Raw genomic sequence first — 25,827 nt, forward strand, 5'->3', positions numbered from 1 at the left:
CAGATTACTATTACAATCTTAAAGTATTTTCCCCAGGTTTCGGTCGATGTAGCCTCTAACCTTCTTCGAATGTATCTTGTCGAACTCGCAAGGGTTCGTGGTGTAGTGGATAGAATACTTGGTAAAATGCAGTTATAAAGTTACACTCTTCTGATAATTGAAGTTTCAATCTTCAGTGTGAGTGACACCTGAAATACAATTGCAAATTATTTAAGACTTCTACCCAGTCATAGGTGAAAGAACAAGAGCATTCTAAACCTGTGGATTAAATAAATGTTTCTGTTTGAAATTCCATGTAGATTCTCGAGTTCAAATATTTCCAAGTTCAACAAGATACACCTGAGGAAGATCAGAGGTTACATTGATCAAAGTGTTGTGAAAATAATATTCAAGATGAGAACAGCACTCCGCAGAATCCATATAATAGGAGACAACAAAAATAAGTACGACAACAAACCTTGTTTAGTAGAGTGTGAAAATGGATAAAAATAGTGAAATTCTCTCGTTTATAACTTGAAATAGCTCACTTTTTGGATTACTTTGATAAAATTTAGATATAAATTTTAAAAATATCTTTTCTCTTTATAAATATACAATTCTTTCTGTTGTGCTGTTAATACTTTTTTTCAGGCTACTTCAAGTTAGATTAGTATTTTTAATGAGAGGCAATTTATTTTTTAATGTTTGTATTTTCACATTGGCTGTGTGCAATATTCTATGTCTATTCATATAAAAAAAAAACAGTCTTACCTTAATAAGATATATGTATAACATATTAAGTTCACCAATAAGATGTGCTTATTATAAAGTTGTTTTTTTTTAAAAAAAACTACAAATTAAAAACTTCAATGAATTAAATTTTTGTTCTATTATCAAATTGTGTTATCATCCACTACAACTACTAATACTAATGTACTGATGTCGCACTCACCCTAAGCAGGTTGAGCTGGCTTCCTCCAAAGGAGGAAGTTTCATGTGAGTATAAAATTTACAAGCAGTCCCCATTCTCATGAATATTCTAGTTAGGGAAGATTACGACTTTAAGCTTTTGCAGGAAGTGTCAACGTCCTCTTACATACAGCACGTGCTAGTTCCAAATGGTCGCCCATTTGGTACTGACCATGCTCAACATTGTTTAACTTTAGTGATCGAATGAGAACAGGTTTGTCAACATGATTATGCCGTACATATTGTGTTACCATCTGTTTTTATATGATTGAAATCAGAGTTTTCTTAACTGACTGAAAAGGAAAATCTAGCTTGATCTGTGCTATAAATCATAATATGAAGATTCAATGTGTTAGCTGTTGGAATGAATCTTATTTTTTGCGTGTTTTTTTGGGTTTTTTGAGGGGTAATATGATTTGATCTAATGAGTATTACTTTTATTATGATTACTTTTCAGTTATCACAAGATGACATTACGTTTGTAAAAATATTTCGCTTGCATTTTCAGTTATACACAGTAAAAATTGGTTTCAAATATCACATTAGGTCAAATTTTCTAATTGGTCCCCCGACAAAAGGAGGGTGGACCTATAAATTCACCCTTGTCTGTTCGTCTGTCTGCACTTTTCTCAATAACTATGCCTTGGAATTTTTTGAAATTTTGCACAAACATTAAATTATGAGTAAAAAAAAGTAACAGAACGGATTTTCTGGGAAAACTCCGTTTGCCCTCCTAGGGGTGCCTTTAGAGTTAAAATGGCTAAACTCGACACTTTTGTACTTATTAAAAAAAAAGATTGATATCTTGGATTTTTATAAAACTTTCTGAAAGTTGTAACTAACTGATTTCTATATAATTTTTTTGTCTATACTTTGCAATAACTCTTGGGTGTTTTAAGGCTAATAAAAACACTCCATTTTTGGGACTATTTTACCATATTTGTCCAAAATTTTCTGTGTATGTTTATTTAGCAGTTTTGCATGGTGCTGAACTGAAATTTAAATATGTTAAGGCCTTGGAGACTTTTGGGGTTAAATGAAGGCGGGGGGGGGGGGAAATGATGGGCTTAGTCATTTCTTTTTTTGCATGGTGCAGAACTCAAATTTACATATGTGAAGACCTAAAACTGCACTGTTTGTTCATTTTTATCAGAATTTGACGTCCCCTGGGGATTTTATAGCGAAAGGGTGGTGGTGGTGAATGCTGAACTTAGCCATTTTTTTTTTTTTTTGGCTTGTTCACTGTGCACTCATGGGGGACCATGCGTGCTACACTTGTTTTTAATGAATGACCATAATTTGATGGCTAATTGAGTTACGAAAATAAATTTGGTCAATTGTTTATATTTTACAAAGATCTATGTGCTTGCATAAAATCCTTTTTAGATATAACGAAAATAAAATGTTGATTTGCAATACCTAATAGAAGATATTTATTTATTTATTAATGAATAATCACCCAAAAGCCACTCAAGGCTAAGGATTAATAAGATGCATGGATTGTCAGTTGAATGATGAAGAATATTATGAAAGGGATGAAAATGATGAATGGAATGTACAAAATTTGATTACTTATGCAGACAGTTTATGAACGTGAAATGAGAGTAATCCGCCCCAATAGATGAATTAAAATTCTTAGAACTGCACGCCTGAGGAACACTCTTTTGTTTCCCTGCTTTCGAGCTGACTACAATATGGTCGTCTTCAAGTCTAACATAAACAAGTTCTTGATGAGCTGTCTCCTTAAGTAATCCAATTTACCAAATTTCCACTATTAACGATTACTACACTATTGTCCCATTGACTAATGTACACTCATTATCCTTGAGTGGCCTCCAGGCCTTGATCTATTGGTAGAAAAAAAAAACTAGCAGGACTTGTGCAAATTCCACAGTGCTTGCTACATCAATCTGTATAGGTTATTGTTAATAATAATATTCCTTTTGAAATAATGTCAGTCAGAGTTAATACTAGTGATAAATTATATGCCTTTATCCGATGACAAAGGATATTATACAAATACACGGATAGTGTCAGAATAAGGAACAATTTCATTCTGTGAATAAAGTTGTCAGAAATTATAATAACTTTTCAATTTTCTAATTCATAAATATAACATTTCATAAACTTACATAACAGTAAATTATATTATACTAATGATGATGCTCTCTACATCAATCTGTAGAATTTACTGCTGAGAATATTTCTTTTTGAAATAATGTCTGTCAGGGTTAATACTATTAATAAAAAAAAATGAGATGCAACTTTACTATAGTGTGTCTTTGAAAAATGCATTTCAGAAAAAAAAAAGAACTTTTTATTTTTTTTTATTTTCTTCTTTTGAAGATTGTAACGCTGGGTATGGGGCAGCCAAACCAGCTGTCAACATTTCCCAGCTTTTTATTGAAATCAACCGAGAGCTCTTGTTAGTATCCTCGTTGTTCCCTTAAGTGCAATTGTCTGGATCTCTTTTGCACTTGGTTCACCAGGAATATTAGTTAGACTTCAGGTTCTTATATGTACTTAGTGTCATGCCAAAATTAGTGTAAATTCCAAAAATTATGAAAAATGGTCCAATGGAAAAATAATTATAAGTAAAAACAGAATTTTTCGAAGTTGCTGTTATTCACTGTAAATTAATCCTTTTGAAAATCAAAATCAGGGGTAGATATGCAGAATCCGATGACACTATCTTTCTTCTTGCTTTTTATTGATATACTGCAGGCTTTTTTTTTTTTTTCCTCAGAAAATCAGTTCTAACACATTTTCTACTGAACCATTTTTGGTAATTTTATGATTTTATACTAACTTTCACATTACATGTAAATATGTAATCATGTTTTTCCCTGAAGTGTCTTTGTTTGAAAATACACAATTGGGTCGGACGACACACTATAGTAAAGTTGCACCAAAAATGACTATAATTAGTAGCTAAATACTATTTCAATAAATTAAAAATAAATTTTAAAAAAAGACTCTTCCTTCTATAAAAGTAATTGTAATTATAAACTATTTAAAATATTCTTTAAATAAAACGAATTTTTTATTTATATATTAGCTAACTGCCAGCTTACAAGTTTCACGACTTGAATTTCAAACATTAATTTAAAATAATAAACATTTCATTCATAACTTTGATGTAAACACGAAACAAAAACTTTCTTATTCATTCATAAAGATAAACATTGATTGTGGTAATTCTTTTTTTTTTTTTTTAATGTCGCCTATGAAGAAAAGAAAAAGAAATCAATTTGCATGATCACTTGAAATTTACAAATGGATCACAATTTGTTGAAAATCTAGTCAATAAAAATAATTAAAACAAAAAACTCTATAGCTAAAATAGAGATTTTAAAAGAATCGAAATTAGGAACTTTAGAAAAGAATTGATAAGTGTATTGGACTCGTCCCATTACTAATATTCAGAGAACAAAATTTAGAACAAAGTGTACTGTTAATGCAATAGTCGAGATTCGTGCTGTTAAAAGTGCCAATACTTCCATGTAACACATCTTTTATAACGATATAATATACGTCTATGTCTGATTTCTAAATCTAATAAAGTACTTGTGCAGTTTACAGATCATGCTATTTTTTTTAGATAGGATTTGTAAGTTAAATTGAATTCTTATGGTATTAATATATTTTGTTTATTATATTGTTAGGTGAAAGTACAAAATAGTAATAATAACATTATTTCAGCAAAATCAGTAAATTGCTCAAGTATCTTAAATTAAAAATTTGTGTTATGACCTGCATATGTGATGAATGGAATTATAAAAATGGATGCGAAAGTGATCGTTGACATTTTTTGTTTTAGAATTCTTATCATTCAATAAAATTTAGCAAATCAAATTTTAAAGAAAGACTAGTAGTGGGGGTGCCCGGCTTTGCCTGTGCATAAAATACGCTTAAATATATTTTAATTTGTCCAGATTTCGTATATATATTATTATAGAGTCGTGATTTCAAAAGTAATAAAAAAAAAAATAAAAAAAATTGTGTGCCATCAGCTAGAATCGAAACTGAAACTGTAGCATTCAAAGCTGGTAACGTTACCACTGTATCACGCATCACTGTGTCACGTTACCACTGTGACACACATATGAACTAATTAAAAATAAACTAAAATGAATGTACAAAATGTATAACGATTTTTTTTCAATTTTGACCCATTTTTGACCCCTTAAAAACTATTTTAACTGGCAAAATACCCATAAAAGAACAGTCCATAAAAAATCCAATCATTTGAGGTCTCTTGCACTGCTCTGCGGCTTTTAGTTTCGGTGGAGATAGAGTTTGGAAATATGGAGACAGACATATAGCTTTTTATATATTAGATAATTAATGATACATGCATTAATTATTAGAAAAAAAAAAAACAACACATCATTTCAGCATAAACATAAGAAATTAATGGCAACTCTAGAATAAGAAAGCAAATAGAATCAACAAGAATTTCAAAGAGTATGCTCGCTTGGTTCAATGTCAAAAGTGACAGATATTGTTTATATATTGTTTATATAAGATGCAGTTAAGAAACAAGAGAATCGTAGATCAACATCATGCTTTCATTAGAGAAAGTCGAGTTCATTCACCTAACACTGAAAATGTTAAGTCAATTTCCACTCTCTTAAACATATCAAGGCCAGATCACCTGGTATTTTTCTGGCGTGTTAGTGAAACAGTATGATCGTAGTAGCTCCAAAAAAACAAGCATTTAAATATCACGTCACAGCAGTAATAATGCATGCGAATATTGTAATACATAAACTGAATCTGTACAAAATTTTGAATGTAACCCTTTATTTAATCAATAAAGGTAGATTATTCTCATTTCGTCAGCCATGACTAGGTAGAACTATTCAAACTAATGTTCTCATCTTGGATGTTATTCTCACAACATTTCGGCAGATGTAAGCTCTAATCTTCTTCAGATGCGTTTTGTCAAACTTGGGAATATGTATGAAATTTTTAACTGAACCATCTATTTAATCCATGGAGGAGTAGATTGTTCTTGTTCTGCCAGCCATGAGGTTACATAGGCCAAAACGTTGTGCGGATAACACCCTAGATGAGAACAGTAGTTTGTATAATAAAAATAGAAATGTATAAAAATTTTTTGGATGCATATAAAAAAACAAGTATATGCCTACAGTCATAGAAATTCAGTTTCTATAGCAGTTAGCTTTTAATTAGGAAAGACATGAACCCCTCGTTTCTTTAACAGAGCATAAGTGGTGTAATGGATACTGATGTCGATTATGGGATCAAGTAAGCCAAGCTCAAATTCACTTAATAAAACAAGATTAGATGTTGGGTGTGAAAATGTAAGTTAAAAGAAAAAGAAGGAAAATTCAATGTAAAATTAGATTTCAGTAAGACGATGGAATTTTTAATTAGAAGTGAAGCTAGAGTTATGTGTACAAGATGTTCTGTCATGAGAATAAGTACAAGTCAGGAAAGCTAGAGGGTTCCTATACTTGGTAGACTGTTATTAAAGTGAATGGATGATGTCTTGGAGGCTTCCATCACCCTACAAGGGTTGGAATAATCAGAATTTATGGAATCATAAGAGTCTGCGTCAGACATTTTAAAATACAGATTTTGTAACTTTTTGACTCTGCAAGCCTGAGCTGAATACAATAGATTTAGAATAGCTGTAATAACATTGGTGGTTAGGTAGATATCAGACACGTTGCATACCATACATCTGCATAGTCATTAATTATCTGTTCTCTACAATGCATCATCAACTATAATAAGATTCCGTATTGATATTCATTATAACAAGCCTTGCGTGCGTGGTCCCCCTCTTGTGTTGCATGCGAGATGACGCCACAAAAAAATAGTGAAGAAATGATGAATGTGAGAAGTGTGAAGGGCCAACCTTGCCTTCAGATTTTCGCAAGTTTCAGAAAAATCTAATAGACGGGGCAAAAGTTATGGGGTAAAAAGTGTTATTTTTTGCAATGTTGGGGCATTTGTAATCCCTTTTCAGCTTCTGGGAATGCCGAATTCCAGTAAAAATGGACAAACGATGCAGTTTCACGCCTAAAGACATGTATATTTGAATTCAGCACCATGGAAAACTACTATATAGACATACATATCAAGTTTTTGAATAATATGAAAAAAAGCCACAAAAAGGCATGTTTTTTTTAGCCCAAAAAGTCTCAGAGGGATGCGAACCAGAATTTTGCCAGGGTTACCCATACTGAATTTATATTAAGAACAATGGCCTACACATTTTGGCCAAGTGTCAGGAAAATTTAATGGATGAATCAAAAGCTATTGGGCAAAACGTGTCATTTTTAGCCATTTTGGGGCATTTTTGACCTGTTCAGTTAAAAGTCTGAAACTAATAACCAAAGACTCACAAAGTTTACATTTTCTTGATTGGGATTGTCCTGAATGTATAATATCTAAAATTTATAAAAAGAAAATATTCATTATTTGGAGATCAAACGAATTTATATTATTTAATATTATCATTTATTTATGTCATTTAATGTTATCATCTAAAGAAATGTCACTGATTTTTTTCAAAGTTATTTTCTTTTTATGCTGTGTATGTGTATGCCCCCTTTTGTTCCGGACAAATGCGGGGTAGCTCTGCTAGTTTAGAATAAATCCAGACTTGAGACGTCATACATTTGAGAATAAATTCTCACATCTCACCCAGTGTTCTTTACAGTCAAATACCAATCCATCGTAATAAATATTCTATTGTGTGACCTATTTTCTTAAGTGTTTTTTGTTTGTCTTCTATTGTCTTTATTTTGTTGCAGGTTTTTTAAATTATTAATTCATGTTGAAAATCTATTTTAGTTTGGATTATTCAGACTAGCGTCCTCATTTTCAGTGTTATTTTCGCAACATTTAAGCTGATGTATAACCCCCGATCTCCTGTAGATGAATCCAGTCGAATTCTGGAATCTATACAGTATTTCAAACACTACCTTTTATTTAATCCGGATGGGGGGTAGCTTAGTCAAATTCCATCAGCCATGACTAGCTAGAAGTCTGAAGTAATTTACGTTTGTATTCTTAGCATCACCTGCATTAAAAATTGACTCTTCAATCTCCAGAACAATTTTACTGAGGACTGAATTTTACTAAGTACTTTATCTGTTATGAAATGGGTTCCATTAGAAATTCGGTGCAGATTCTACAGTCTGATAGAAAGATTCCATAGTTTGACAAGATACATCTAAAAAAGGTCAGAGGTTACATCGGCTGAAATATTGTGAAAATAACACAAGATGAGAACAGTAGTCCGAATAATCCAAATTATACAAAGTACTAATCTTCATGTAAAAAATTCAGAAACACAAATCTATTGCTATTTAATTGCTTTCTCACACAAGCAATATGTGACACAAGGTCGTTTTTAATGTGGGTGGGGAAAAAAACAGTTTTCCAAAAAGAGGAACTCTGTCAGTAGGCAAAAATAAAAATTGTCTTAGTATAGAAGGGTTTCCCCTACATTAACTAATGGCAAATTAACTTGAATGTAGCATCATAACAGATACTACACTCGGATCACAGCCTGAAGACCAGATCTAAATCTAAATTATATTTGCAAAATCAAATTTTTTTTTTTCTGAATTTTTGAGATGAGGAATGATTATTCATATTATTTGGATTACTGTTCTCATCTTGAGTATTAGTTGCACAACGTTTAGGTCGATGTAACCTCTGACTTTCTTCAGTTGTTTAAGTCGATATGTTTGATATTTGAAAAGACAACTACATATTTCTGGGGTTTTGTATTTAGGTTCTAGTTAAAAGTAAAAAAAAATAAAAAATATCAAACAAAAGATTTTAAGGAAAGTAATAATGGTAATAGTAATTCTATATACTAAAAATATTTAATTCTAAATTGTATTTTTTAATCTGATTTTCTTTTTGCAACTTTTTAGGAAATTGTCAATTACAAAATTTTAAACATTCAGTGGAGATAACTCTTAGATATTTCTATCTGAGTTATCTTCTGTGACTTGTTTTGATTTAGTGTCGATTAATTTTGAAAATTAGATTTTAATTATAATATACTCCTTTTCTTTATTATCTTATACCAGTTATTAAGATAATAAATATATTAAAAAAATATATTTATATGAAACTTAAAAATAGCATCTCATTAATGGAAAGTACGAATAGCTATTTACAAGAATAACATGTGTTTTATCAAGTATGGCGTGGTTTGCTTGAAGCATTGTTAAAGAATATCTGTAGACAAGTAAATAAACAATAAAAAGAAAAAAAAATAGAATTATTTCCCCTGAACATGTAATGGAATTAATTAATTTGAGCGTTTGGATTTAAAATCTAAACAAAACAGCCACTTTACAATTTACAACCTAGAGAGGATTTGTTTCTCCGCTGATGATGGGTTGGAATAAGTACCATCCACAATTGAAAAAGAAATTCAGGTAGATATAAAAAAATAATATAAAAAAATGATTAAATTATTTATTATTCATTTATTTATTTATCTGCTCATAATGACTGTACATTCCTGCATTGTAAACCTTCAAAAATACCTTTTAAGTGTTTTATCAATTTATCGGTAGTCTCTTAGTTTTGGAAATTACGTTTTTAAGAACTACCGACTGCTTAATGAATCTAATTAAACCTTAGCCCCATGCCTCTTTTTTATTTTAGAAATAAAGTCTATTTGTATTATTTGGATTCAGCGGAGTGTGATTTTCGCAATGTTTTGGTCAATGTAACCGCCAATCTTCCTCAGGTGTATCTCGTCAAACTTAGGAACGTTTCTGTTGAACTCGAGAATTTGGCCGGAATTCGAGCAGAACCCTTTATTTACTTCCTGAGGTTAGCATGCTCTTGCTCCATCAGCCATGACTGAATAGAGGTCCTAAGTAATTGCAATTGTGTTTTTTCTTTGGTCACCCACAATGAAGATTGAACCTTCAACCTTCAGAAGAATATCACTTCTTACAATTGATTTTTCCAAGTACTCTAACCACTGCACTTGCAGACAATACTAGTACAAATTTTAGGAGCTTAAACCTATTTTGAATTCGACAGAAACATTCCAGAGTTCGACAAGATACACCTGAATAAGGTCGGAGGTTAGATCGACCGAAACGTTGTGAAAATGGCATTTAAGATGAGAACAGTAGTCCAATGAATCCAAATACAAATAATCCTTATCTCAAAAATTCAGAAACGTAATTAGTGTTTTGTTTGATGTTTATTTTTTTATTTTTACTTTTAACTAAAACCTAAATGCAAAATCTCAGATGTATATGGTTAACACTTTCAATATCAAACATGGAGACTTATACAACTGATGAAAGTCAGAGGTTACATCGACTGAAACGTTGTGCAAATAACATTTAAGATGAGAATAGTACATTGATTAATTCAAATAATATGCTCAAATGATTTTATTATAGAAGAAAAGAGAAAAGGATCGTCGTATATTTGTAAACAAATTTTTTCCCTATTAAGATCTAAAGATTTTTTTATTTCTCTCTTCTTTATCTATTCATGTCCTTTCTTTGATATTAATCAGAAAAGAGTCATATTCTTTTCTTTATCCGTTAGCTTTGTGTGTGTGTGTGCGTGTGTAAAATTTCATTATATTTAACAGTAGCCAAATTGTAAAAAAGAAAGAAATTAGACTCATATCAAATGCAGTAGAATTATCTACCGACCTGTATACTTTTAACGCACTAAAACTATTTTTCTTTCTTTTTTTTTTTTTTTCAAAATTTGTTTTTATGTTTGTGTAGCATAACACACTAAAAACCCAAATAGCTAACCATGGAAAGCTTACTTAAGTTTAATTTAAGCTGGAAAAGAAATCTATCACTAACCCTCAATATAATAAGCCCCCCTCCAACCTCATTACTTCAGTTGTCATGTTATTTTTTGTCCTTTGCTCATTGAAGTTAACTGACCTTGAACAAAGAAGACTGACTGAACCAGATTTTTCTCAGTTTCTATTTCCTGGGGGGAGGGGGGATATGACTCGAAATGAGACTTTGTAAATATCTCAAATTTCTCTCATCAGTTTCTTTTATGGCCAAAATCCACCAAAAGTTCAGATTAATGCTTATTTATAAGAAACAAGTACTGGTGACTCCAAGGAAATCTCTGGTTGACTTCTTGGGCAGACTGAAAATATAAAGCGTTATAACATCTATTACTAATGAAGATTTGATATCTGTTTAAAGCTGAAACTATACAACTAAATAGAGAAAATACTCCAAATTCAGTAAAAATCATGGTTAATGGTCGTTTATTCAATTAATTAACAATGATCGTAAGCGAAACGCATTTTTTTTTTCATCTTTTCACTAGAATTTTCATTTTACTGAATTCTTGCAATTTATAGAAAAAACATTTCTGCATTTCATAGAAAATAGTAGAATGGCTGCAGACCATATATCGTCCATTAGTGTTTATGGTTAGAATCAATACAATCTGATATTCTTTGGAAACAAACTATATATATATATATATATATATATATATATATATATATATATAATCCCATGCCAAAATTATATGCAAATCGATATTTTTGCTCTAACTCCGATAGTTTTTAATGAAAATTTGTGAAACTTCGTACATTATACAGCAACACTAACACATGTACAGATATAAAATTTTAAGCTGATCAGCACAATAGTGAGCAAAGGGCAGCCATTTTGGTGACTTGCAGTTTTTTTTTCAGCGTGCCAACTTTATATGCAAGATGGGATGTAAAGGTGCTTTAAGTCAAGCCGAGAAGTCTAAAATCTGATACCCTGCTAGCAACTAAGAAATATCTGGCCGACATTCCCCCCTACGGTGAAATCAAGTGTATTCGCTCTGACAACGGTATGGAATTTACCAATAAAGATTTTGAACTTTTACTAATTAACCATCATATCAGACATGAAACATCAGCTCCTAGATCGCCACACCAAAACGGGACTGCTGAACGTGCGTGGTGGACACTTTTTGAAATGGCAAGATGCCTACTCATTGAATCAAAACTCCCTAAAAACCTCTGGACGTATGCACTTATGGCGGCAGCCTATATACGCAACAGGTGCTTTAACAAAACACTATCTAAAACTCCATATGAATCTTTCTGCGGTAAAAAAACAAATTTAAGCAGAATGCATATATTTGGTTCAACTTGCTTCGCATATATGGAGAAAAGAGTAAATTGAATATTAAAGCTGACAGAGGTATATTTCTTGGATACGATAAAAACAGTCCAGCCAATTTAATATTTTTTCCCGAAAAAAATAAAATAAAAAAAAACCCGGTGTGTAAAATTCAGACACGTTTAATTTTACAGACGAAAACCCGTCATATGAAGAGGATGAAATTATATTACCTCAAATAATTAGAACAAACGAAAACAATGAAAATGACGGAGACGAGAGTGTCGATGATGATGATGATGATAAAGTCAAAAGATATCCCAAAAGAAATAGAAGACGACCCGATTTTTTTGTGGTCGACAATATAAAAGATTATCAAATCGACTATTGCTATTCAATGGAAAATGCACCAAAAAGCTTCAACTAAGCAATTAATTCAGAACATTGTAATGAATGGAAAATTGCCATGAAAAAAGAAATAGATGCCTTAACCAAAAATGATACCTATACGGTAGTGCCTCTCCCAAGAGATAAACATGTTATTTCTACCAGATGGGTCTTTACAAAAAAGAGTACAGCATCAGGCGTAGAACAGTACAAAGCAAGATTTGTTGCTAAGGGGTGCTCTCAGATTTACGGTAAAAAATACTTTTCTACGTTTTCGCCAACCACAAACCTAACGACAATCAGAATTTTACTGCAAGTCGCATCACAATATGACCTAAACATCCATCAAATGGACGTAAAAAATGCTTATTTGAATGCCCCAATAGACTGTGAAATTTATATTACCCCTCCAGAGGGATTTATAATGAAAAATAAAAATAGCGTGTGGTGACTTAACAAGTCATTATATGGTCTAAAGCAGAGTGCTCAGTGTTGGAACACAGTATTCCATGATTATATTATTAAACAACAATTTAGACAATGCGCTGTACTGTTTATATACCCAACACAAAGACGATAAACTACTGATTTTGGTTTTGTGGGTCGATGATATTTTAATCGCATCAAATTGTGACATAATGTTAACTGATGTTAAGAACAAATTAAGTAAAAGATTCAAAATAACCGATCTTGGCAAAATATCCTGGTTTCTGGGGATAGAATTTACTCAAAGCAAAGGACTTGTTACGATGACTCAATCGAGATACATCGACAAAATACTATCAAAATTTGGAATGGGAGAGTGCAAGAAACGCTCTACACCGGTCGAAAATGATATTAATAAAAATATACACGGATAAAGCTACAACGTTTTTTTTCAAAACTTGTTGGTGAATTCGACTGAATAATTTTTTTTTCTTTCACTGCCCTGTATGTATATAGATTTCTATATATTAAAAATACAGACCAGCGAAGTTCCACTTATCAGAAGGCTCTTACTTTTTTGCATGAATATCAGCGGAAAACCCTAGGGGTAATGCTCAGAGTATATAGATTTCTATATATCGAAAAAAAAAAAAAAAAAATTAGTCCTGGACAAGACGTTAAACTGTATCCATTTTATTTGTATTAAGACTTTAACCTACTAATACTTTTGCTTAGAAAAAAAAAAAAAAAATCTTTGTAATTTTCGTTTTTGACGTTTGAACACAATTAAAAATGGCGTCGTTTTAAATGCTAAAATTCTAAGATCCAAATGATTTCTAATTTTTGTTATGTCTAAGTGAATATAAAAATATATATTTATTTTTGAGCAGAACAAACACAAGGGACTTCCCCATTATAAAAAATAGGGAGGATGTTGCAATATTTTGAGGTTAATGGGGCATGATCCCACACAGTGGGAAGATTCTATTTATAAACGATGCTGCTAAGAACTGGCGAATCAAATTAATTCACGTTCTGCTACCAACCAATCAGAAACCAGAATTGCTTCATAAATATTAAACCTTTTCTGGAGCAATTTCACATGTTCTTTTCCCGGGTTTCGACACGGTAAGAATATTTTGTTCTGTGGAACTGTCTACTACAAACAAGTCACCTCCCAGGACTTGTGTGTAACAGCGAACCATCTGAAACTGTTCTGAAACTAAAAATGGCTTACACTTCTAGAGTATATATATATATATATATATATATATATATATATATATATATATGCATACATATACTAGCAGGGAGACTCAATATTGCTCGGGAATGAGTGAGGATCAACGAATGTTCCACACTTCAATACTTTTATTGTCATCAAAGTCAGTGAAATCGCTCATTTTTCAATCAAATTGATTAATTACCTGATCTAGTTGTGGACCCACCACAGTGCATCAGGAGGAAGCTTCTCATGCCTCCCTGCAGTGACAGTTCACCATATATTGTAGTCTACATTGCACTGTAGAGAACCTACTGTTGATTTTATATAATTATTTTTATATAATGGCTTAAATTAAAGTTTCAAATTCAAAAATAAAGTATCATGGTTCAATTATGCTCTAAACAGAAACATTCATTTCAAACACATTCCTGCCTTATCAAAAGACCTACTGTTGAATTTATATGCTGGGCCCTTCTTGTGCAGTGATAAAACTTCAAAAATGCACTTATGATATTAGGCTGTATAAGGGTGTTAACTTTGGTCAAAATTGGACTGTTCCTCCTTTAATCAGATTTTTCGATTATCGATACTTATCAAAGGCATTACAATATAAACCCTATCTAACAACACTCCAAGATACATAAAGTACATTTCTGTGAAATTTAAAAAAAAAAAAAAAAAAAAATTGGGCCAGCCATTTCCAAGTCCATAAGGAATGAACTCACATAAAGTGCCTTTTATATAAAATTAGATATAATTATAATTATCCTTATTATTATCAATAAAATAAAGCATGTTCAAGTTCTTTAATATGTAAAAAAAATTAAAGAGCACAAAAATTCAAAAATAAATTTTTAAAATTTTAATTACAGACTTTGAAAACTAACAATTCATCAATATCATAGTTATCATTAGAAAAATGTTTTCTAGACTGATGTAAATTTTGAATTATTACATTATAAGTTGTATATAATCTTTATGATTATCCCCCTCCCCTCCAAAAAATAAGAATAAATCAGTAAATGAAAGTAATTAAAAAAAAATCAAATCAAAAATTAATTACGAATTGTTTTCTTTTGTATAAATAACATTCAGTGCTGAAAAATCACTTAATACAAGTTTTATTTGGGAAAAAAAAAAAAAAAAAAGATGAGAGCACAGCTGTAACCTACAAAGTGTAGTCATTCTAATATGCACAGATATCCTATAATAGATATATTAGCACGACGACTAGTTGCACATTGTGATACAGTTCAATAAAGCCTATGTCTTTCTGCACGTTCATAACATCACTTCTCACACAACAACCAAAAACGTTGATTATATTTATTCATGTATTATAAAGATTATTACAATAAATTTTACAAAAAAATACTGAAAAAATTATACAGGGAATGTGGCACAAGTTTAAATTGGATTGGGTGGGATAGGAATCGTGCATCATCCTTTTGGTCTATTCTCTTAAACTAATTTCAGTCACCACACACAATACCGCATTCACACTTAGGCAATCCTACTTAACGTTGTCTCCAGGTTTTGACGTTTATTATTTTTTTTATTTACACAAAAGTCTAGTTTCAATTCCATTAGTTGGGGATAGAGAATTCTAGTAAAAAGCAGGCAGTATTTATGAGGAGGAACCGGAAACAATGCTAGATGGTTAGTAAAAATCCTCCTAAATCAATTGGGATAGAAATGAGCTGGTCACGGTTTTCTGGTGTCTTTCCAGTACTGAAAACAAACGAGTTAGTTCCTCGGTGAAAGTGGGGCTTATTGGGGAAATCAAAAGAATAGGGGTTCGTGGGAAGAGGGAGGGTGTCTTCCGAGATAGTAGCCAAGTCAGGGAGTGGACAAAACAAAAGATGGGAGTGGAAATCTGGAAGGATCTTTAATAATAATAATCAAGTAGAAATAAGATAATTACAACTAGAAAAAATATCTGCTCCCTGTGATTGCATATAGTTGCTAGTTTAGGAGAATGGTATCATGATGAATAAATATATACTACACTGCCCCCCCCCCCCGTGTCCATCATAGGAAGTAATGCTTGAGAGAATGGCATCATGATGAAAGAACATGCTACACTACCTCTCCTGAGAAGGAGATAATACCTGGAAGGATGGTATCATGACTACAGAACATACACTATCCATCCCTCACAAAAAATGAGATAATGCTTGGGAGGACGATTTCATGACAACAGAACAGATACTACACTATCCCTCCTAAATTGAACACTGAAAGATATGTAAGTTTGAAATAGTAAATGGGGTTAAATAGGAGTAATAATAGAGTTACAGCTTCAAACAGATAGATGCTAAATTTCCATTAGTAATAGATGTTATAAGGTTTTAATAATGATAATGCACTACAGCTCACCAAAAATGTGAGTACGCATGTATGCAGGGAACGGACATCAGTTGAAGTTTGTACAAATTTCAGGTTTTCATAAGGATTTTAAAGAATTCAGTGTCTCAGCAACAAACAACTGATACAGGTAGTTTGTTCCATGCTTCAACAATTTTGGAAAAAAAAAACAAAAAAAAAAAAAATCAACAAAAACTGAGGAGGCCTTCAAAGCACTACTAAAACCATCCTTTCCGAGTTTCTTACCACCTCCTTCTCTCTTTGAAGAGAAATAGTCTAAAGAGCACGTTAATTAATGGTAAATAAAATCCAGGGTTAGTGTCTAATAATTCTGGCCTTCGAGTTAAGATCCAAGTATAGTATCTGTTCTGATATTACACTTAAGTTAATTTGTCCTTAGTTAATATAGGGGAAACCCTTTTATACTAAGGCAATTTTTATTTTTGCCTACTGCCAGAGTTCCCCTTTTTGGGGAACTGGTTTTCCCCCATATTAAAAACGATGTGTTACATATTACTTTTCTAGGGAAACAAAGACCAATAACTTTGAAATGAGTCAACATTCTCTTTCCAAATTAGTACAAAATAAAATTGAAAATCTCGACGATCTGATCCTCAAAGAATGAATAATCTTTTTTTTTTTAATTTTTGATATTATTCATTTGAAGCATCAATGTTTAAGAATATATCAACTTTGCTTTGTCAACGTTTGTTTTGTTGTTTTTTATTTTTAATTGGACACACACATAGACAACTTTCCTTTATATCATAGAAAACTAGCAGACTACCCAGCATTGCCTGAGGCAAAAATGTAACATAACTTCTATCCCTTTCTGTTCCCTTCTTCGCATTGTGTCTTCTTTGCGCAGCCCATTCTTCTCTCTTGATGCACACACCTAATGTGAGTCAGCATAAGGGAACTTGGTTGTTGGTTGTTTTTGTTTCACGGCATATCAACTCTTTTCAGGTTATTTAATGCCGAATCCAGTTATTTTGAAGAAAATTTTTAATTAGAACATATTTGTTTTTTTCAAGCAGGTTTCTATTTAACCCATAGTTGGGACCCTAACAGGTACGACCACTCCGGGTCAGAGCGGACCTGGGAGCAATGGCAATTAAAGGGTGGCTCCACACTCCCCAAAGCCCGCAAGCTGGGGCCTCACCATCAGATATAGTTAGTCTATGAAAATTGATCAGAGTTACTTCCCTTTATATGATAACATTAAAAATCGTATTTACTACTTGATAGCATTAAATGATATAAATGACTATTTGACTCCACAAGAATGAATCATTCTTTTTTCTAAATTTGAGATAGCATTTTTTGGAGTTATAAAAATACCAATGTTATAAGGGTTTGTTGAGTATTTTTCAAGCTTAGTGGGGCATATATACATACAGGCGTTTGTCTTTTATTATAGAAAAAGATAAATAATAAGAATGAATATTTTTAAAATATATTATTTTAATCTGCACTTTTAGTGATGATAATGGTATGATAAACTTAAGTGTGACAGACCAATGAAAAGACTAGTTCTAACTTAAGCATGACAATGGGAAATGTTATTTTTTTTATTTTATTTTATTTTTGAATTTTTATTCATTCCAAACAAGGTATATCATCACACAAATCTAAAGGATTCCTGAGATTAAGGGCAAGATTTCTAGGAGACATTTTAAATAAAGATGTGTAAAGCAAAATATTTATTCACATTACATTTAAATCTCTACATGTTGATAAAGTTAGGGAAACAGGGTAGGAATTCCAAAGGCAAGCAGTCAGAGGAAAGAAGCTATTCGAGTAGAAATTTTTTCAGCTTCTAGAAACTTCTACAGTTGCTGCAGGAAGTACAAGTGCAATAAGTTTATCAAACCATATTTCATGGAAATTCTTGTGAAACAAGCACAGAGAACCAATGCAGTAAACATAAAGAGAGGATCGTTTATTTTTAAGTAAACAACATTACAAGATTAACATGACACAGACACCGTCATTGCGATAATATATATATATATATAGAAACATTAAAAAAAAAAAAAAACACCAACAATTTACAACAGCCTCAAAACGCTACTTAAACGAATGTATTCAATGAAAAGTGCATAATCACAACCCATAACTTAGTCACAGTACATTTGTTTAACATGCGGCAATATTTTATCAAAATAAAATGAGAGCCAAGTAAAAGGAAATCAAACCGACAGGTAAACTAATAAATTCTATTACAGAGGTAAAGAGCTGTGAGTCAGCAAATTTTGCAAGAGTAAGATATATTTTTTAAAACTGACTCCTCAATTTCTATTTAATGCATTAACTTTAAGCAATAAAGATTTTTGTGACCCGATCAGTTCTGTGATCACGCTATCATAAAATAATGCAAAACGAGTATTTGATGTAAATCAGTTAAGCTGTGTGGGCGTCACGTAACATAGAAATAGGAAAGCCAACATTGTCCATTGATAGTGGTCTGGTCACATCAGTCCACAGCGATTTTCTTCTCGGGCCAACCTACTCTCACACTTCTTCAACTCCAATCTCTCTGATTTTTCTTGGGGCACCTGTAAGCCAACAACTGTCCCAAATGGACACTCCCCTCAGCTCTGTCCAACTGATGACTCTCCCCATCTTTAAATGCCGTAAAAACGGTCATATAATGCTAACACTAAACTCTACAAATCACTCCCAAGCGTCCTAAAACTCACCAACACAACCAAAACTCTAAAAATATATCCAGTTCTTTTATTTCTATCATCTGTTTGATTAACAATCCCACCCTAGCTCTCCTTTGCATGCATTGGTAAATAACTTCCTATTCATTGTCTTTCCACCAACCATATTTCCTATACTTCTGTGTCAGATAAACTTGTCACATTTCTATTAGGGATTAAATGCATTTTTTTCCACCTCTCTTAACTATATTAACATTAAAACAGATTATGCTTATTAGATAGGTATCAATATGGCCATTGCTCTATGTTAGGAATAAACATTGTAATCTGTTGTACTATGTCCATATATGTGCATATATGCATGCATGAATGAATAGTTGTCCCATTTATATTGTTTCCTTAAAAAGTCTGTTCCCATCATCTTTAGAGCTGATAAAAAAACAAAAAACAGTCGAACATACTCATCAGAATCTATACAAACATCTTCAACATTCAAATACAATTCATACGACAGACACTTACGTCCCAGTTATTTGTTGCAGCTGACCTGCTTCCACACAGCCAAGACTACATGCTCTCTAACTGCCTTCACAATCAGTAATCTAACTACACTGAGGCAGAAAGAGTCAGCTAAATATTTGCTAAATTCCTGAACCAGCAGGTTGGATAGTTAAGTAAAGTGATCCTTGAAAAGCCCATACATCTCCAAAATTGATTCCTGAGCCATGCCTAGAAACTTTTTTTGTGCTCGTCTGCATCAGAATTCATGGTTTAATTGGAAACTTTCCTTACCATGCTCTATAACAGGCATGAGGGGAAAACAAATGAACATTTATATAAGAAAATAGCAGAAACACTAGAGGAACACCTCCAATCTGTAGTGGATGGTCACATTCAATGCTGCAATGACTAAGCTTGTTTCTTTCAATAATTACAAGAAACCTTCTCAACCAACAATAGCAATGGCCAAGAACACATTGCCTGAAAGTACTTCTTTTAAACTCCTCGGCCTAATGTTCACAGGGAACATGAGTTGGAACAGATACATTGAGAGCATTGCCAGGCCACTGCAAGGGAGGTAGGCTCTCTCTATCGTGCTAGAAAGCTACTTATGCTTGAAAGTATTCTGTATCTCTATAAGGTCAACATTCGCTCATGTATGGCGTATTGTTGTCACATTTGGGCTGGTGCATCTGCTACTAGTCTCTCACTCTTGGACAGGGTTCAAAAGAGAGTCGCCAACCTGTTAGGTCCTGAACTGTCATCTAAGCTTCAACCTCTGTCCCATCGACGAAATGTTGTATCCCTCTGTCTGTTCTACAAGTATTTTAATGGTGAATGCTCCAACGAACTACAAGCACTTGTACCCCCTCGACGTAAATACCCCTGACAAACCCGACAAGCAGCAAGATACCACCCTTAGACAGTAGTAATTCCTAGATGTAAGAAAGCCTTCTACTCCAATAGTTTCTTCCACAGAACTGCTAGACTTTGGAACTCCCTTCCAGGATTCTGCTTTCTCAACTGTACTGACATGCAGAAGTTCAAGTGTAATGTGAACAGACATCTTACTACTCATCTCCCTTCATAGTACCCCTGCAACTTATGGCCTCGATAGTAGCCCCCTACATCAAAGTGGCACCGTGCTTTGTTTGGGGTGAATATGGAATAATAATAAAAAAAAAAAAAATACTTGGCTCTCATAATACTCCAGAGTCTAGCATCATAGGTCCTGCTTAGCTCGTTCTATGGTTACAGTACCCCCCCCCCCCCCGGGTTAGTTTATCTTCTACATGTTTCTTTGCCTTGGTCTCATCTAGTGCAAGTTATACTGAGAGAATTTGACAGATAAACTTACGATCTAAATTTTCAAGCTAATCTGCCATTTTCTCCCAGTATACATTGTTTTGATTACGTAATGTTTTACATTAAGAATAGTCTACACCCTTCGAACAATTTTACATATTACTATAGTCATATAAAAAAAAAAACACCCACGTTTCTTTTTTTTTTTTTGTATTAAGGAGTAGAGGATTTCTTTCAAAAGTAATTTAAAGCGGCAATATTTATTTGGATAGGATATTATTTAAAAGAGGTAACATAGATTTTATATTGTATCCTAAGTTAAAGAGGTTAGGTCAATCAAACAAACTAGTTATGGCCCAGTTGAAGTTAGAAAATAGGTCTAAACTAGCTGGGTACTGAAAGTTGAATCTCTCCTTGCTGAAGATATGAGACTTGGGGGGGGGGACTACAACTTCTTATCCAACAGGCGTTAGTGATATAAAACACCACACACTCAAAAGAATATATACATGCAAAAAGTTTCATTCAGTTATCAATCCTATATCACCACCAAAACAATTCACTGTTATTCAAATCAATACTACAACGCAATATTTTTAAATATTCTATATATCATAAAAAGAAAGATCCAAAATTCATAATAAATTAATCTTTGGTATTATTCATTTGTAATTTTAATGTCTTTTTGGTGCAACCACTATCAATAATTTCCCCCATTCTTTATCTGTGCCTAAAGCTAAATGTAGATTCCATGAACAAAGCTTCTTTCTTAGAACTGTACACCTGTGGAACTCTCTTCCGTATGCCTGCTTTCCAGCCAACTACAATCTGATCGTCTTCAAGTCCAACATAAACAAGTTCTTAATCAACCGTCCCCCTAAGTAATCCAATTTACAAAACGCCCACTACTTATGTTTACTACGCGATAATCACATTGACTAATGTATACCCATTAACCCTCATCCTCGAGTGGCTTCCGGGCTTTGATAAGTGGTGATCCCTGTGTAAAAAAAAACAAACAAACTATATATATAAAAACGGCATTATTTTTGCACCAACCTAATATATTGTATATATACAATAGTTTTGTCGCTATTAACAGTAATTAGTTAAAGTCATTTAATAAATAAAAAAAGATAAATTATTAAAACATTTCCTGAAATATTTATTTGTTAATTTTCAAGGGAGGCAATTTAAACTAAACTAATATCACCGTTCTCTTTCTCTCACTGGTTTCTTTTTTGTTTTTATTTCTTTACGGTCTTATATAAAAGATAAATAAATTAGTATCAAAATTACCAAAATGATAACGTTTACCTATTTATATAAATATCGGGGAGGGAGATGCCAGTTTGTAAAAAACAAAACAAAACACTTAAATATATTTTAATTCATATAGATTTCGTATTTATTAATACAGATCCACTTCGCTATTGAATATTATATTGTACATAAGATATAGTAGTGATTTCAAAAGTTAAAAAGAAAAAAATAATGACTTGGATGCCATCATCTAGAATCGAAACCAAACTATTTAGCACTCCATCCGCATTCCTTACTGATGTAGCTATTAAGAGATAGGTAAGAAAGATTTAATATTAAACGACTTGAAGAAATGAATTCAATTTGGGCATGCACAGAAAGAAATAGAAATATGTCAGTAAGTTGAAATGAACAGTTTGCATTTCAACTTGCTGACATATTGCTGTATGCATTATTCATCCATCCAAACAAAGATTTTACTCGTTATAAACCATCCTTAGTGTATGATTACTATTTCTTGTTAATTTCAGTGTTATGTGGCTAGTAGTTGAAGAGTTTATTGGTTAAATATTGACAGATACACAGATCTGTTTTATTTATATATAAATGCAATAGTTATTGCTTTGTATTTATAAGAAACTCGTGAACAAAATGTTTCTTATTTAAAATGAGAGTTTCAAGTAGTGAACTTCGCAAAACAATAGCAAACTTGGTAACACCAACTAGTACAGTTATAAAACGTTAAAACATGGATGTTTGTACTTTAAAGTAGCCATTAAAAATGTTAAACTGATTTGTTGTGTATTTTCCCTACAAACGGATTGAATTATTCTTTCTTTTTTGCTTATAAGTCATCACATATCAAACCCAAAAGCCACTCAAGACTAGGGGTTAATAAGATGCATGGATTGTCAGTTGAATGATGAAGAATATTATGAAAGGAATGAAAATGATGAATAAAATGAATTTGACAGTTTATGAACGTGAAATGAGAGCAATCTGTCCTAATGGATTAATTAAAACTAGAGAGATCCATGAAAATTCCAGGGTGCTTTTTATATTCATCTGTAGAATTTATTGTTAATAAATATTCCTATTAAAATAATGTCGGTCAGAGTCAATACTAATGATTATCCAAGGACAAAGGAGTTTATACAAATACATGAATGGTGACGGAATAAGTAACAATTTTGTTCTGTGAATAAAGCTGTTAGAAATTATAATAACTTTTCTATTTTCTAATTCATAAATATAATAACATTTCATAAACTTATATAACAATAAATTATATTATACTAGTTGAAGTATCTGCCAAGCGGGGTTTTTCACATGTTTCTTCTTAACTTTTAAGTAAGATTATGAAGCCCCTCTATTTATGTTTCTAATTTTTTTATTTTAGATGAGAATCGGTAATTTTGTATTATTTAAACTATTTGGACTACTGTTCTCATCTTGAGTGTTATTCTCATACCGCTTCAGCCAATGTAACCTCTGACCTTCTTCAGGTGTATCTTATCGAACTTAGAAATCTTACCATCAAACTCAAGAATTTGTATGGAATTTCAAATAGAACACTTTATTTAATTCGCATAGCATACTCTTGAGAGGCCAAGAAGATACATCTGAAGAAAGTCAGGAGTTGCATCAGCCAAAATGTTGTGAGAATAACACTGAAGATGAGAACAGTAGTTCAATAAAAAAAAATTCTATTTATTAGGTGCAGCTTTTGAAAATCACAAAGATAAATAACTTCTGTGTATCAGCTGTATTTACCAAGTCCACTTTTTAACATATTTTTTCCACTATTATATAAATTAAAATTACAAATATGGTTGCAAAGTGAAAGGTATAATGTCAGATTCAGACTCTAACAATTCTTTACTATTCAAATCTGATTCCTTATTTTAAGGTTATCCAATATTTAGACTGTTTTGATTTTTCAAAGATTTAAACATTTGACCGCTAACATTCTAAAACCTCTAATTTTGCCACGTTGCTTAATTTTTATATATAAAAAAATAAAAAGAAATTTTTTTTTAAATATTTGTTTAGATTTATCCAACATCTAGATACTCCCTTCACAAGACTAATATCAAGAAATCTTCTTGTGAATGCATCCTTGTGGGCAGCAGCAATTTGCATTTGACAAAACACATCTCAAAAACTGTCACCAAGCTCGAAGGTATCTTGACATCACTCGGCAAGAACTTTGTTAGCTGCTCTCCAACTATTTTTATAAAGCTGTATTAAGATATGGTATGAGTGCATTTAGCATTCGTATCATCAGGTTAGCATTCCTATCCTGGTCATAAAACTGTTTGAAAACCATTCAGAGATGTGCAACAAAGTGAATACCTTTTACCAGACACCTGCAATATTTGCTTCCCTAGGCTTTAATTCAGTGAAGCTTCAACGTCTAGCAACTACTTAATAATCACTTAAAAAATCATGAACAATCTCACTAACAACAATCCAGTGCACCTAATCAACTTGTGCCTAACCCACATGGGCATGCTTACAAAGTCAGAAAACATTAAGGCTTCCATAACTTTCAGAAACATTTTTTTTCATGCTCAGAATTGCTAAAGAATGCAACTGCCCCAGTTGTTGACATAAAAAATAAATAATATTTTATACATGCCATTATTTGGGGGAGGGGGGTATTATCCGCACAACAAAATAAATCTCAAAATGTGTATCAATTTTCTTATGAGAATTGTAATAATAGTAATATCCGATTCTTAAAAATTCTTACAAAAAAAAAAGAAAAAAAAATGTAAAAGGATTTATCCGCTTCTCTACAGTAGTAACTCGATTTAATGTCTGAGAGTAAAATTGCTCCTTCTGATGGGGTGCTCTAACAAGTAACAAAAATGGATCCATTGGCATTCCCAAATAGGTGCACCGAAGCCTAACGTCACCACACTATAATCCTCCTTCCAAAGAAGGATATAATGCCAGATAAGATCGTTTCCAGAGTACAAGTAGAAACATTCTTTAATATAAATAATGATTCATTACCAACTTTTTATGAGATTGAAACTTTTTATGAGATTTGAAAAGGGAATTGGCATGAAAACAATGAGACATAATTAACTTTCTTTAAAATTCTGCCATTATGATTTGGAAAAAAACAAAATTATTTAATTTATATAGTGATTTACACAAGGATGTGGAATCTAAAAGTCTAAGAGCAAACACTGACTTCTAAGACTACAAAAATGTTTGGTAGTCCTAGGAGTTGGCATCTGAATTTTCGTAGTCCTAAGAGTTGGCACCTGAATTTTTGGTAGTCCTAGGAATCAACAACTGAATTTTTGGTAGTCCTAAGAGTTGACATCTGAATTTTTGGTAGTCCTAAGAGTTGACATCTGAATTTTTGGTAGTCCTAAGAGTTGACATCTGAATTTTTGGTAGTCCTAGGAGTCCATTACTGAATTTTCATAGTCCTAGGAGTTGGCATCTGAACTTTTGGTAGTCCTAGGAATCAGCGACTGAATTTTTGTAGTTCTAGGATTCGGCATTTGAATTTTCGTAGTCCTAGGAGTCGGCATCTGAATTTCAGTATTTATTCTCTATTTATTTTTTAAAAATAAAATCA

The 25,827-nt window shown here is 32.2% G+C and overlaps 1 protein-coding gene across 4 annotated transcripts in view; it reads right to left on the reverse strand.

Moving 5' to 3' along the window:
- LOC145258668 (protein zyg-11 homolog B-like) overlaps positions 1 to 25,827 on the reverse strand; it is a 158,226-nt gene that overhangs the window by 58,695 nt on the left and 73,704 nt on the right. The gene's annotated exons all lie outside the window — the stretch shown is intronic.

The sequence above is a fragment of the Euprymna scolopes genome, chromosome 3 (genome assembly GCF_053919585.1).
Source record: "Euprymna scolopes isolate OS-2025 chromosome 3, ASM5391958v1, whole genome shotgun sequence".
Classification (NCBI taxonomy): Eukaryota; Metazoa; Mollusca; class Cephalopoda; order Sepiida; family Sepiolidae; genus Euprymna; species Euprymna scolopes.